Consider the following 13576-nt stretch of genomic DNA (forward strand, 5'->3'; position numbering starts at 1 on the left):
GGACCCACCTGCAAAATTTCTTATATCAAAAGGTCGGTCACATTTATAACACGAGGCTACCAGAAGGGGAAGAATTTCAAGGGTCATACTCCCCTTTCTAGTGCCCAAAATAAATGGAAGCTGATAACCAGTTATGGGTCTCCATTTTGTTAACCAGTTCATTATGAAAGAATATTTTAGAAACAATTCAATTTCTTCACTTATTCAAATGTTTACCTGTATGTAAGGGAGTCAGACAGGAGGTTTTTACATCTGGCAATCCAGAACAGAGGATGTCTGCAGCATTTCCAGTTTATAGCACTTCCCTTCCAGGCTTTCATCAGCCCCTTAGGTTTTTACCGAGATCATGGTATCCCTTGCTTTCCTTCTAAGGCAAGAAGGAATGCACATTGTTCCTTATTTGGACGATTGGTTCCTAAAGGAAAATATGAGAGGAGTACTACAATAACATATAGACAGAACTATATGTTGCCTGAAAAGCTACGGATGGATAACAAATCATTCCAAATTACAATTTTACTCTACCAGAGTGATCCAGTACCTGGGCAGAGTCAGCTGCTCCGCCAATATGAAAACTTATCTGCCACCCGGGAAAGGTCCTAAGGTACAGCTGATCAAAGTCCAGGAACTAAGCAGCTCAGGAAGTTGCAGTATTAGGCAAGCTATAAGAATCCTAGGATATTTTACTGCCACGATTCCAGCAATTTCACTGGGCACATTTGCACACAAGACCTCTGCAGAGATTTGTAAAACTCTGGAACTGATCTCAGACAAGACTGGAAAAGAGAAGTTATCTATTCAGGTAGTATATGTAGCATGAAGATGGTGGACTGTATCCGGCAATCCTTCAAAAGAGAAATGTCTACTGCCCCCAAAGTGGACAATGGTCACTACAGATGTGTCCATTCTGGGCTAGGGGGCATATATGGGCCAGCAGGAGACATTTGGCACTTGGGGTCCCACTCACATGCACCAAATATTTATTAGAAAATACTTTGGCCATACAGATCAAAGGAAAACACAATATCCAGGCGGATCACTCTGCAAAAAGAATAGACACTGAATCCAGATGTGTTCCAACAGAGGATGGGAACCATAGATCTTATGACAACAAGAGAAAATACCAAGCTAGCCCATTCTGGGCTCCTAAACAGAGGGGACAACCCGGAAATTCTGTGCACAATGTCTACAACATGGGATTATGATCTAGCCTATATGTTTCCCAAGGTGCTGAGGAAAATAAAGCGGGAGCAAGCTTGGGTTGTTCTTATTACCCCTATGTGGCCTTTACATTCCATGGTTCACGTAAGTCCCACTGATATACAAAAGACAGTCTTTGACACTACCTCCCAGGCTGGATCACATATTGCAGAATGAGAAGAGAATTCAGCTGATGGCCTAGTTTCTAAAAAGTAGTAGAGAAGCAAGGGGTGGATTCTGGGGTGATTAACATCTTTGACCAAATCTAGGAACAACTCAGAGGCTTGCATCGTCTTTTATTAACCATATCTGGTATCCAAACATTTTTGGAGTTGAGTTTTCAAAGTATCTCGAACTGGCCGCCCTGAAAGACATTTCAGCACTTTTGATTCTTTTCCAGTTTTCACCCAAAAATTGTACTGCTAATGGCATTGAGGCAAAATGGCACAGCCTGGAAGTGCGTACAGATTTATCTGGATGGCACCCAAGAATTTAGGAAGTCAGAACGTTTGTTCATCAACTTCCTCAGGAATGAAAAAGGTGAGACAGCTTCTACCCTCACATTGTCAAGTGTAGTAAAGTCGGCAATACAATTAGCTCAGACAAAACCACCAGAATTTTTTCCTGCATATTCTACAAGAATGGTGGCATCATGTGACAGAAAATGCAAACTTAGCTGTGGATCAGATTTGCAGAGCAGCAGGGTCCAGTGTCCACAGCTTAACTAAACATTACAACTTCTGGCCTCAGCAGACAACCTTTCAGCCATGGAATTCTGCATACAGCAGTATCGGCTACCCACTCTACAGATGAGCTCACTATATCCCACGGTTTGGCTGCCGCGTAGGACATCATGGAACATCTTGCCATTTTAACCCTTTCCTATGATAAATATATTTGTGCAGCTATTTTTTGTCAGTCTCGTTAATTTGCAAAGTATTGGGGACTAGCGTCTTCTTTTTTAGGTTGAGAGGAGTGTCTTTTTTTGCTGGCACCTGTCCTAATTAAAGCACAAGGATTTTTACCCATGGTTTGGCTGCTGTATGGACTAAAGGGAAAATATATTTACTGTAAGAAATTTTGGGTTTCTACAGTATAAAGAAGGTATGTTAGAAGTAACATGTTTGGCAAGATTTTCAGTGATCTCTATGACTGTGACTGCAATGCATGGGGCAATGTTATTATTAGTCAGTACATATATATATCATGTTCTGTCATTGAACTAAATCCTACATTTCAAAAATCAGAAATATATATTTTCCAGTATGCTATGTTATCCTATGAGAGAAGCCTTCTGAACTACATCTTCTCAGGATTTAAATTCTAGGTACCGTTTTCATTCAGCAGCAATGTTCTTTGAGGAAAGAGACTAGTGTAAATATCTCAGAAATATGCCTTGTGCTTATGCCAACGTAATCCACAATTTGTGCTAAATCATTTGGATAGGACTCTTCAGTTTCTGAGCATGACAAACCACTGGCATTTAACTTTTTATATGGAAATATATGAATATACCTCTTTTCTTGTACTCCTACATGATTACAACACTAGAGGGAAATCCTCTAATGGTCTGCTATACCTTTTACTAGGCCAACATATTCAAAGCTGAGGAGTCACATAGGTATCAAGATCCTCAGAAGTCTTTTTTCCAGATGTAACAGTCTCAAACCTTACAATGCATTAATGCACTAAACCTTTCAGTAGTCACATGCCAATGGTTTTAAAATGTAACAGTTTTTAATGTAATAATCCAGAAAATATTTCTACATAATGACTGCCGGTACTAAACTGAATAAACAGTACATACATGATCATATGTAGAGAGCTGTGGTTCTAACTAGAATAAGACATACAGGATAAAAGAACAATAGATTAATTAAACAGAATAATAATTAAAAAAAACATATTTTAAAGAGGGAGACAAAAAGTACCGAAAAGATTTGGAAGGATAAGGACAACACAAGAGTTATGAAGATACAGAAGGAGTGCAGGTCATATCACCTTCATGTTGGCTCTAATGAGAATAAATCCTTAGTCAAAACACTATAAACTAAGCTGCCCCTCTCTATACCACCCGCTGGGATCCATATTGTAAACCAGTCAGCTCCTGTTAGCAGTCCAGAGCTGACAGGGTGAGAGCTTTCCTAATGAGGGAAGGCAGCGGCTCCAGGCCTGGGTGGGGGTATTAGCAAATAGAGGAAAAGCATCCTGTCTGTGGCGGTCCAACTTAACCCTCGTGCTCCCACCAGATACCCTGGCTGCAAGACATGAATTGATTTTATCTAATCTCAGGCCAATGTTTTGATGTATTCAGTCCCTTGCCACAACTGACACACAATCAACCATAAACATTAATCTGTCTAGAGGTCATCTGGGGGAACTGGTGTATTTAACTCAAAAGATGTTACAATTTAATCCTTGTTCTTTTAACTCTTGCTAAATGAATTGATTCATTGGGTTCATTGTGACTATACTTATTCCCCTCTTTTCCTAGAAATGATCTTGATCTGCCACAACCTCTGCTAAAATAGGCAAGTGAAAACTTTCTGTATACTAAAGATTATTAACATCAAGTTATACTGATGATAATAAGATTCAGTATTCTAGTATGCAGGTGCAAATGTACCCTGCTGTACAATGCAATGTACCTTATAAATATCTGAAACTGAAAATTTCTGGAGCTGGCTTCAAGAATATTTACCTTGCCGCTTTTAGCCAACACATGTGAGGGACTCCAGGACTGACAGAAGAGTTCTTTGTGCCCTAGCCCAGCTATGACTCCGGAGCCATTGCATGGACTTGGTTATCAGATAGGAAAGAACCTTGCAGAACCTTGTGGCAGTGCCCAAGGAAGCTTAGGACCTTAGGCAGTTGCCTACTCAGCTTATATGATAAGGCTCGCCCTGATGGACTTATTCTTCAAACATGCATGTTTATAACTTGCTGTTGCTTCCTAGCAATACTTATTTTTTTATATTTAACTAAAATAAGAGACACTTTAATGCATATGACGGCTGAGAGGTTCCTTCAAATTCATACTGCCCCCCTTGCAAATGCATGGGGCATTCTGCAGAATCATCCCATGTGCATTTGCCCCCTTTCCTGACCTCCTAGCTATTTTCATGCAGGAGGTGTATTCACCCAAACAAATCTCCCTGCACATGCAATGGTTGTTTAGATGGCTTCCTGTGACGCTGGCGTGTCTCTTTAATTTTATAGGTAATATACACTTAACTTACACCACATAAATAGTAATTTATTTATCACTTATCTTTGTGTATTCACCACCTGCCCATGATTCACTGTTACTTGTGAAGCTGTTGTTGCCAATTGGTATCCTGGAGATCGGAAGACTGTATTACACTATTGTACCACATGCCATGTATTGTTCAAAGTAATGTGGTCCAGAGAATATTGTATCTACTGCAGGTTATTAACTTAAGGTAAAAAATAACTAAGGACACCCATGCAAGACTTTATGAAAGTTTTCATACCCTTTTACTTCATTAATAACGACCTACTTTGGACCTATTACTGCATAACCTACTTACAAACTAACTATGCCACCAAGCATGGTGGGATTTTCCCTTCTAGTCCTTGTGGCTAGTCCATTTATTTCCAAAGGCAAAAAGATCATTACTATTGTCTCTTTCACATGCCTGAGGATCAATGTCCACCCTTCATAAAAAAAACCCCATCAATATAGGTTAATAACTTGTTTGTTTAAACCTATGAAGTTTTAAGGCAGTTCATCTTTGTCTGAGGAAACAATCATTTGCAATGTTATATATTTCCAAAGAATCCAGTTTAAAAAGGGCAATGAGTGCCAACTCTAACACAATAAAGCACAGGTCCAAACTACCACATTTTCCAGTAATGTTCTCAACACATTTTTAGGGAAAAAACACACATGAAAACAATGAAATGGAGTGTGATAAGATGGGGAGCTTTGGTGCTGTTCAGAAAACATTGTTTAATATTGTGAAACATATATAATGTTTCCTACATGTTAGTGGAGAAGTTTCTTCTTTGTAAACTTTCTTGCTACTACCAGTGTTAGATGGAGAAGTTTCTCTTATGTTACGTTTCTCGCTAATTTCACTTTTAGATGGCCTACTTCTCAAATGCTTGCTAGTTGTATGCTGTGTTTCACGCATTTCATGTCTAAAATTAGAATTTGCATTGGGAGCTCCAAATCACATTTACTTTACGAAAACAATTTACAGAGACCATTGTTCATAAAGTGGAGCATGAGGTACGGAAAGACATGGAAGACAGAACTACCGCCCTATCTCTCGGCTTCCTTTTACCTTTAAGTTGCTTGAATGGATTGTGTACAATTGCCTTACTAACTTCCTCTCCTCTAATTCCCTCCTTGACCCTCAACAGTCTGGTTTCAAACCCCTTCACTCTACTGAAACAGCTCTAACAAAAGTCTCCAATGACTCTCTGCCAAAGCAAAAGATCACTTCTCTGTTCTAATACTATTGGATCTCTCTGCTGCTTTTGATACCGTTGTTCATTGCCTTCTTCTTGACTCACTTGCTTCTACAGGCATTCGAGATACAGCTCTCTCCTGGATCTCCTCATATCTCTCTAACTGTTCCATCTCCCTCAGCTCTTCTGGCAAGACATCATCACCCCTTCTACTTTCGGTTGGCGTCCCAGAAGGTTCAGTCCTTGGCCCTCTGCTGTTCTCTCTTTATACTTCATCTCTTGGCAAACTAATCAACTCATTTGGCCTCCAGTATCATCTATACGCAGCTGACACCCAAATCTACCTGACTTCTCCTGATCTCTCTCCATCTCCCTTGTCCCGTATTACCAATTGCTTGTCTGCTATTTCTTCATGGATGTCACAACACTACCTGAAACTTAATCTTTCTAAAACTGAACTCATTATCTTCCTTCCATCTCCACTACCTGAATTCTCTATCACTATTAACAAAACGACTCTCTCTCCTACCAACCAGACCCGATGCCTTCAGGTCATCCTTGACTCTAACCTCTCCTTCATCCCTCACATTCAGTCCCTCGTCAGATCCTGCTGCTTGCCCTTAAAAAACATCTTATCATTTCCCATCTTGACAACTGCAACGCTCTTCTGGTTGGCATTCCACTGTCTTGACTCTCTCCTCTACAGTCTGTCCTAAATGCTGCTGCTAGGCTTATCTTCCTTGCACGCTGCTCCTCTTCTGCTTCCCCACTCTGTGAAATCCTCCACTGGCTCCCAATTACCTTTAGAATTAAAGTTAAAATCCAGGTACTAACATATAAGGCCCTCCATAACACTGCTCCTCCATACATTTCTGACCTCATAAGCAAATACTCTCCTACTCTATCCTTACGTTCTTCCCATGGTCTAAGGCTCTCCTCCTCTCTTATACCACTTCCTTTTTTCGTCTACAAGATTTCACTCGGGCTGCCCCATATCTCTGGAATCTAGTTCCACCAAACCTTCAGCATTCACCCTCCCTCCCAACATTCAAGAATCATCTCAAAACTCACTTCTTCAGAGGAGCCTCATCATCTTAGCTGCTAGAACTTCCTTGTCATTGATACAACCACTACACTAGTACTTCTCTGTGCCTTATGTTTGTCACCTCATTCCCTCAAGATTGTAAGCTTGCGAGCAGGGCTCTCTCTACCTAATGTATTGGTTTGTCTTAGTCTGTCAATTCTTGTCTTGTCATATCCCTTGAATATACGTATTGTATTAAGCGCTGCGTAAACTGTTGGCGCTATATAAATAAAAGATAATAATAATAAAGAGAGGTTAAGGTACATACCTGGCAGTGAAACATGACGTGCCTAACATAGGTTTTCACAACATTCCAATACAAAAATAACACAACACTAAAATACAGACCATGTAGCCTACACCTTGCATTAGTTAGTGAAACATCTAAACAATGTGATTATGTTAAAGCAACCATTAACTGTTTTGTATTACTCTGTAGTACATAACTGTTTAGGGGTTGACATATGAATTCTCACTGATCATCATTTTGTGTTTTAACTAAGCAGTCAGCTAAAAGATTGTGAAAGGAATAAAGAAAGTCCAGTGTTTATACACTGTAATGTTCCATCACACTGTTCTTTCTTTGACTTTTTGGTTTGCTCCTAAGACTTTTGGCGCCACCCACTGGAGAGTAAAGGTCACATTGTAAATTAATAAAGGGATATTTAGCAGGTGATAGCTCATACCACTTATCTGCTATATATGTATGTATGTGTACACACATAAACTCTTAAAGCAGAAGTGTCAAAAAGAGAACAAAACCCTAACAAGTTAAAGGTACTCTTCTGCTAAAACAAAACACTGATTAACAATATTAAGTGAATAAATCTTGGACCTGTCATTTTATTATTTCCTCAGAAATCTTATTTTACACAAAGCTAACACAAACACTTGTAAGAAGCCTTTTCATTTACAAGTCTATCAATGCCTGCTTTTGTGTCACATGACAATTAGGCATTCCTAGAAAAACTACTTTTTTCAAGAAATGTGGTAGAGGTAGGCATTCATCTGTGCAAGGATTTTTTTTCTAAAATGGCATTTAGTTATTTAAGTGTTACAATCAGCAAAGTATGTGGACTAGCTCTTTAAATATTAACCAACAGAGCATAAATAGTGGCTAAAGTATGACTCAAAAATAGTACAATAGCGTTCATGATGTTTATCCTGACCAGTTTCCCAATTCTTGCTGATAAAAATGGTGTTCTCGGAGTGAGGAGAGGGGTTGGGTTTGCGCCAGACATAGCATTTTCCATGATGGTCAACGTGCTGAATTTTAGTCTCATCTGACCAGAGTACCTTCTTCTATATGTTTGAAGAGTTTGCCACATGCCATTTGGCAAACAGTAAACAGGAAACTGGTGAGCTTAATTATGCTTTGGCCAATTCATATAACCAAAACCTCTCATTTATATTATGTTTATATATTTGTTGCCAACTTTATTAGGGTGAGAAGCGCAGACAGTATTTTGTTTTTTGTATACATTGTACAGCCAACACACTGTATTTGCAGCATGCTCACACTGTTTGGTAGGCCTCATATTATACATTTGTATTATTTGAGCCTGAGACTAGCTTAGCGCACCGACATTTTTTCTTAAACAGTAAACATGTTTGCTTATTTTTTTCTGTGGAGTGTGTGGCTTAAAGTGATCCTATGGGCAGGTCTTCCAATCTCCACTGGGGAGCTTTGCGGCTCATTCAGAATTATCTTTGGTCTCTTTGTTGCCTCTCTGAATAATGCCCTCCTTGCCTGGTCATGAGTTTTGGTGTGCTGCTTTCCCTTGGCAGGTTTGTTGTGGTGTTATATTCTTTCCATTTCGTAATAATGGATTTAATGGTGCTCCATGGAATGTTCAAAGTTTTCAGATTTTTTTTTTTTATAACCCAACCCTTATCTGTACTTCTTTACAACTTTGTCCCTGACCTGTTTGGAGAGCTCCTTGGTCTTCATGGTGCTGCCTGCTTGCATTATATATATATATATATATATATATATATATATATATATATATATATATATACTGAGATCATGTGATAGATCATGTAACATTTAGAATGCACACATGGACTTTTTAAAACTAATTATGTGACTTCTGAAGAGAATAGGTTGTAGAGCCCTACGCGGGACTGTTTTTTTTTAATCCCGCTCCCGCCCGCTCCTGCTGAATTTCTGACCATTACCGCCCGCTCCCGCAATGTGTGTGTTCCACTCCTGCCCGCTCCCGGAACATATGTGGTCAATTCCACTCACCCACTGGGTTCCTGGGCAGAACAAGAGAAGAGACTCTGTATGGGAGCAACGCGAAGGCAGCCTTGTGGGAGTGCGCAGGGTTACCGGGACCCGCAGGTACATTGTCTGACTGCCCGCAACACCCGAAAAAACGCCCGCACTTGCCAGTCCCGTGGGACCCGCATCCCAATGCAGTCCTCTAATTGGTTGCACCAAATCTTATTTAGGGGCTTCATATGCATGCATCACTTTTCCATTTTTTTTTTATTTTTTTATTTTTTTTTCTTTTAAGTTATTTTCTTCAATTAACTTCACCAATTTGTACTAGTTTTTGTCTATGACATGAAATCCAAATAAAAAAAACCAAAACATTTTAATTCCAGGTTGTAATGCTACAAAATAGGAAAAATGGAGAGTGAATACTTTTGCAAGGCATATTACATTTTAAAATAACAGTATGTTTATGCTGTATTATTATTATAAATTTGTTTCTACTTGGAAATTTCAATATAAATATGTATTGTAAGAATTTTAAATTTAAATCAGCTATAGTTACTTCCATAATCTAAGACTATAAAATGTCAAATTTTTGGGTGACTATCATAGTATCAGTATGAAAGGCTGTACCATAATTGTTTTTTTATTTTTTATTAACCATGTATGCTAAAATCATTTTTAAATAGATAATGGAATGGAGAAAGGTAATAAATTCTCACCAGACTGCTGCTCTTTCTCTGCTGCATATTTTAATTTCTTTAATTTTGTTTTCTTATATTTTCAAATTGTACCAATAATTATACCATTATGTTATTATAATACTGTGATTATCTAAAACTGCCTATTGTAATACGCAACAATGAACAATTGGATGGAATGTTAAGTTATATATAAAAAAATCATATCTACGGGGACAGGTTACAAGAAGAATAAGATATAGAATGGTATTCATTTCATTTAAATGCACTATAAAAAATGTGCATTTTTCATAATACTCATATTAAGGCATATGTGAATGTTAAAGTACTCAATCTTGAAGTAGAAACAAATGAAACAAGGCATTTCATATATAAAACAAAGTAAAAATTAACATTAACGTTTGCAAAATTTTTGGTCACAAGTAACTTCTCTTCCTTTTACACACACACATCTGAGGATATGATGGGACTTTGGGATTATATAAAGGTATACTATATGTCAAAATGCTCAGCAGGCAATGGGTTAACAAAATAAAGAAAACAGACATTCTTCTCGGTTGTTCAAATGAGGGAATACTCACTCGGCTGGATAGACATAAGGGTATATGGATCAGCAATATCCATTTTGAAAAATGAAAAGGGCAAACAAATATAATACTAAAAAGCTTTTATTTCCTGAAATAACTACAGACAAAAGGAACAGGTCAAGAAGTGGAGATAGAGAGATGCTTTTCTGGTTAAAGCTTCATGACCCGTAAGGGAAGGGCCAAGGAGCAATGGTGTATTCAGGCAGCTGTGTAATGGGAGGAGTGTTTAGGTAGTGACCATTTTTTTGTCCAATTTGTGCTTGAGAGGATGTAGGTAATTGGACTTTTCTTACTTCTCACGGTTTTAAAAGATCCAAACTTTATTTAACTCTTGCACTGCAGAATTTAAAATAAGGCCTATTCAGTAATATGTCACATATTACAGTCAATATGAGTTTTGTGTGTATAAATGCATAGGGAATTATGACTTTGGGATCTATTCACCAAAAACAGGGTCTGAAGGAGAGCTGAAAACGTCCACTCTCTGATATCAATATCCATTATCAAAGGCAGACCCTAGTGAGATTCTCCCACAAGAAGGTTTGAGTTGGCTCTGCAAATTTAGCATGGGATATTTCCTCACCAACTAAAGTATCCATTATAGCAGCTCAGCTGTTCTTGAAGCAGAGTGTCACAGGGGTTTGTCCCTCAAATTGTATAGTGAAGTCAGGGACGTGCTACCCTAGGCCTAGACCAGAATATGCTACTGTATATATAATACCATTGGTAAATGCCACCTTTACTTACCGACCCCATGAGTTGCATGATTTTTTCCTCTCCATTATGTTATTTCTCACATCTTGCTAAGCTAGTGCTTCCTTATGTGGCAGCTGATTGATTCTGGTAGCCTTAATAAGGGTGAATGGAAGGACTTCAGGATCTAATAGTTCTGCCAATTTGGCTTATCTTTGCCTTAACTCTTGTTTTTAATATTAACTTGCGTAAGGTGAACTAATTTCTTATTTAATCAAATAAGAAATTATGAGCTTGAATGCTAAGCATTGTGCTTTTCAGGAGTTTACCCAAAAAAGCATTTTGTAATTCATGTTACTGGATCAATTGTATAATGAAAGTAGAAAAAAAACAAAAAGAATATCCATTAAAGTACTGAGCACTAAATGTGCAAAGCAAATAATGTCAAAATGATTCAACAAAAACTTAGTTGAAAATCTCCAAAAGATAATACAGTATAAATACAGATCAGTTAAATAATATGTAATTAATTAAATGTTGTCATAATCCAAAATGCCCATGTGCAGTAAGTGATACAAAGCGAACAAAAGGAACTGATGGATCTCTAATCCACGATAATAAAATCAAGGTGAACATGCTAAGCTTAAGTTAACTTAATTAAACCTTTAGGTTTGATCAGTTGACTCCATATCATAAAAAAAAATTTTAAGTGGTCCACAATAGAGGGAAAATATCAAGGTCACAGATGACTCTAAAAGGTGGCAGCACTTGACACGTCACTTTAGAGGACTTACGGACGAGAGCAGGTACTCTGTGCCCTGCAGGCTCTTTATGTGCTTTCCTGGCAGCTGGGACAGCAACAGTGACAGGTTCTGTACAGGCGAACAGGCACTGTCATTGTGAATACCAGCCCTTCTATCCACGCTTGTCCTGCTCCTGGAAATGACATGAAGGTTTGAGGTCTCCTCTGCCCTTAGGTGAGAGGTCACCTTCCCCATTGTTCAAGCTGTCCACAGTTGCTCTACGTTAACCTTTTTGTACCTGTCAATAAACAATAAGTCTGTCTAAACTGAATTAGATAGCTTAAAACAGCATAAATTATGATAGCGTTGATAGAAGGGGGTGGGGGCCATATTACTATTTGCAAAATAGAGTTTAAGCCGCAGAGGGTCTCTCTGCTTGCAAATTAATACATTAAAACCAGTCTGGTCGGATAGTTCGAAAAACAGAGTACGTATAGTTCTGCCAGCATCCCACATACAATGCGGCATGTAATTCAAAACAGAACCGGCCATATTAAAACACAAAAAAGGATAAGGACACTCCAGCTATCATATTGACTTTTATATACAGCTATTTCTTTGAAAATGTATGGGGGATTCATCAAAATTTCCCTTATGCATTTGGACTAATTCCCTGTCCTGAGTTCCTTGGCTTGTAGGAAACACATTTGCACTGAAAACACCACAGGCTTTTAAGCTGCGTTAGGCATTACAAGAGCAAATGATCCTTTTTTTTTTAAAGGATAATTATTTTCCTTGTGTTCCTATCCCCCTTTGTCATGTCACCATTTTCATCTGCTCTCTCCCCATTTAACACCTTAAGGACCAGGCTGTGTTTATTTTTCGTACCCTTAGTGACCAAGGCTGTTTTTATTTATTTTTCGTACCCTTAGTGACCAGGGCTGTTTTAACACTTTTGCTTTGCTAGTGTTTAGCTGTAATTTTCTTCTCTCTCATTTAGTAACGCCACACAAGATATCATATCGTCTCATTTACTATAAAAAAAAAGTGACTGTTTTTGCGTGACTGGCGAGCAAATCATTGGTTGTTAAGGGGTTAAACATATTTCTCCACCAATATCCTATTTTCATAACTCTTCCTTTCCATGTACCCTTTAAACCCCTTGGCATTTTTTCTCCTCATACCCCATTCCCTGTGTCTGAGGTCCTCTAACATCCATATCTCTCAGCTGCTTTCCCCAATATTTTACTGATAACTCTATGATACAACACTATAAATTCCAATTGAAAGGCAGATAAAAACCATTTCGGCCATTCTAGTCAAACTCCGTTTGTGCTTTTTAAATGACAGTCCAGAAGCAATCAGCACTGTGAATTTGTACCTCTATGGAACTTATGAGTTCAGAGCCTCCAAGTTCCAGGCCAGCTGGGTGATGATGAGATATTCTTGTTGGTCCTCTCACGAAGAGTACGGGTTTTGTACGGGTTCACTTTGAGCAAGCTAGCATTCATCCACTCTATGAAGCCTGCTAAGCAACTATTGATGAGACATGTCAGGTCTTTATTATCTGGGGCAAATTAGAAGCAGAGTTGTGTGTCAGCTACATAGCAATGGTGTCTTAAGCAATGTCGCCTAATGATGTCCCCCAGTGGTAGCAAGTAAATTGCAAGTAGCATGGGAGACAAAATGGAAGCTTGTGGAACTCAGAAGGCTAATTCGGTTGGAGCTGATGAGTATGAGCTGTATGTTTCACTCTCTGTGATATATATATATATATATATATATATATATATATATATATATATATATACATACATACATACATACCGGTATATATATTGTCATGATAAAAGTGCAACTCTTTTTCGATTATAGTACATCTTGGTCTTCATTCCACTGTAACAAGT

Source organism: Sceloporus occidentalis, unplaced genomic scaffold (assembly GCF_023333645.1).
Source record: "Sceloporus occidentalis isolate IW3139 unplaced genomic scaffold, rSceOcc1.0.p SCAF_40, whole genome shotgun sequence".
Taxonomy (NCBI): Eukaryota; Metazoa; Chordata; class Lepidosauria; order Squamata; family Phrynosomatidae; genus Sceloporus; species Sceloporus occidentalis.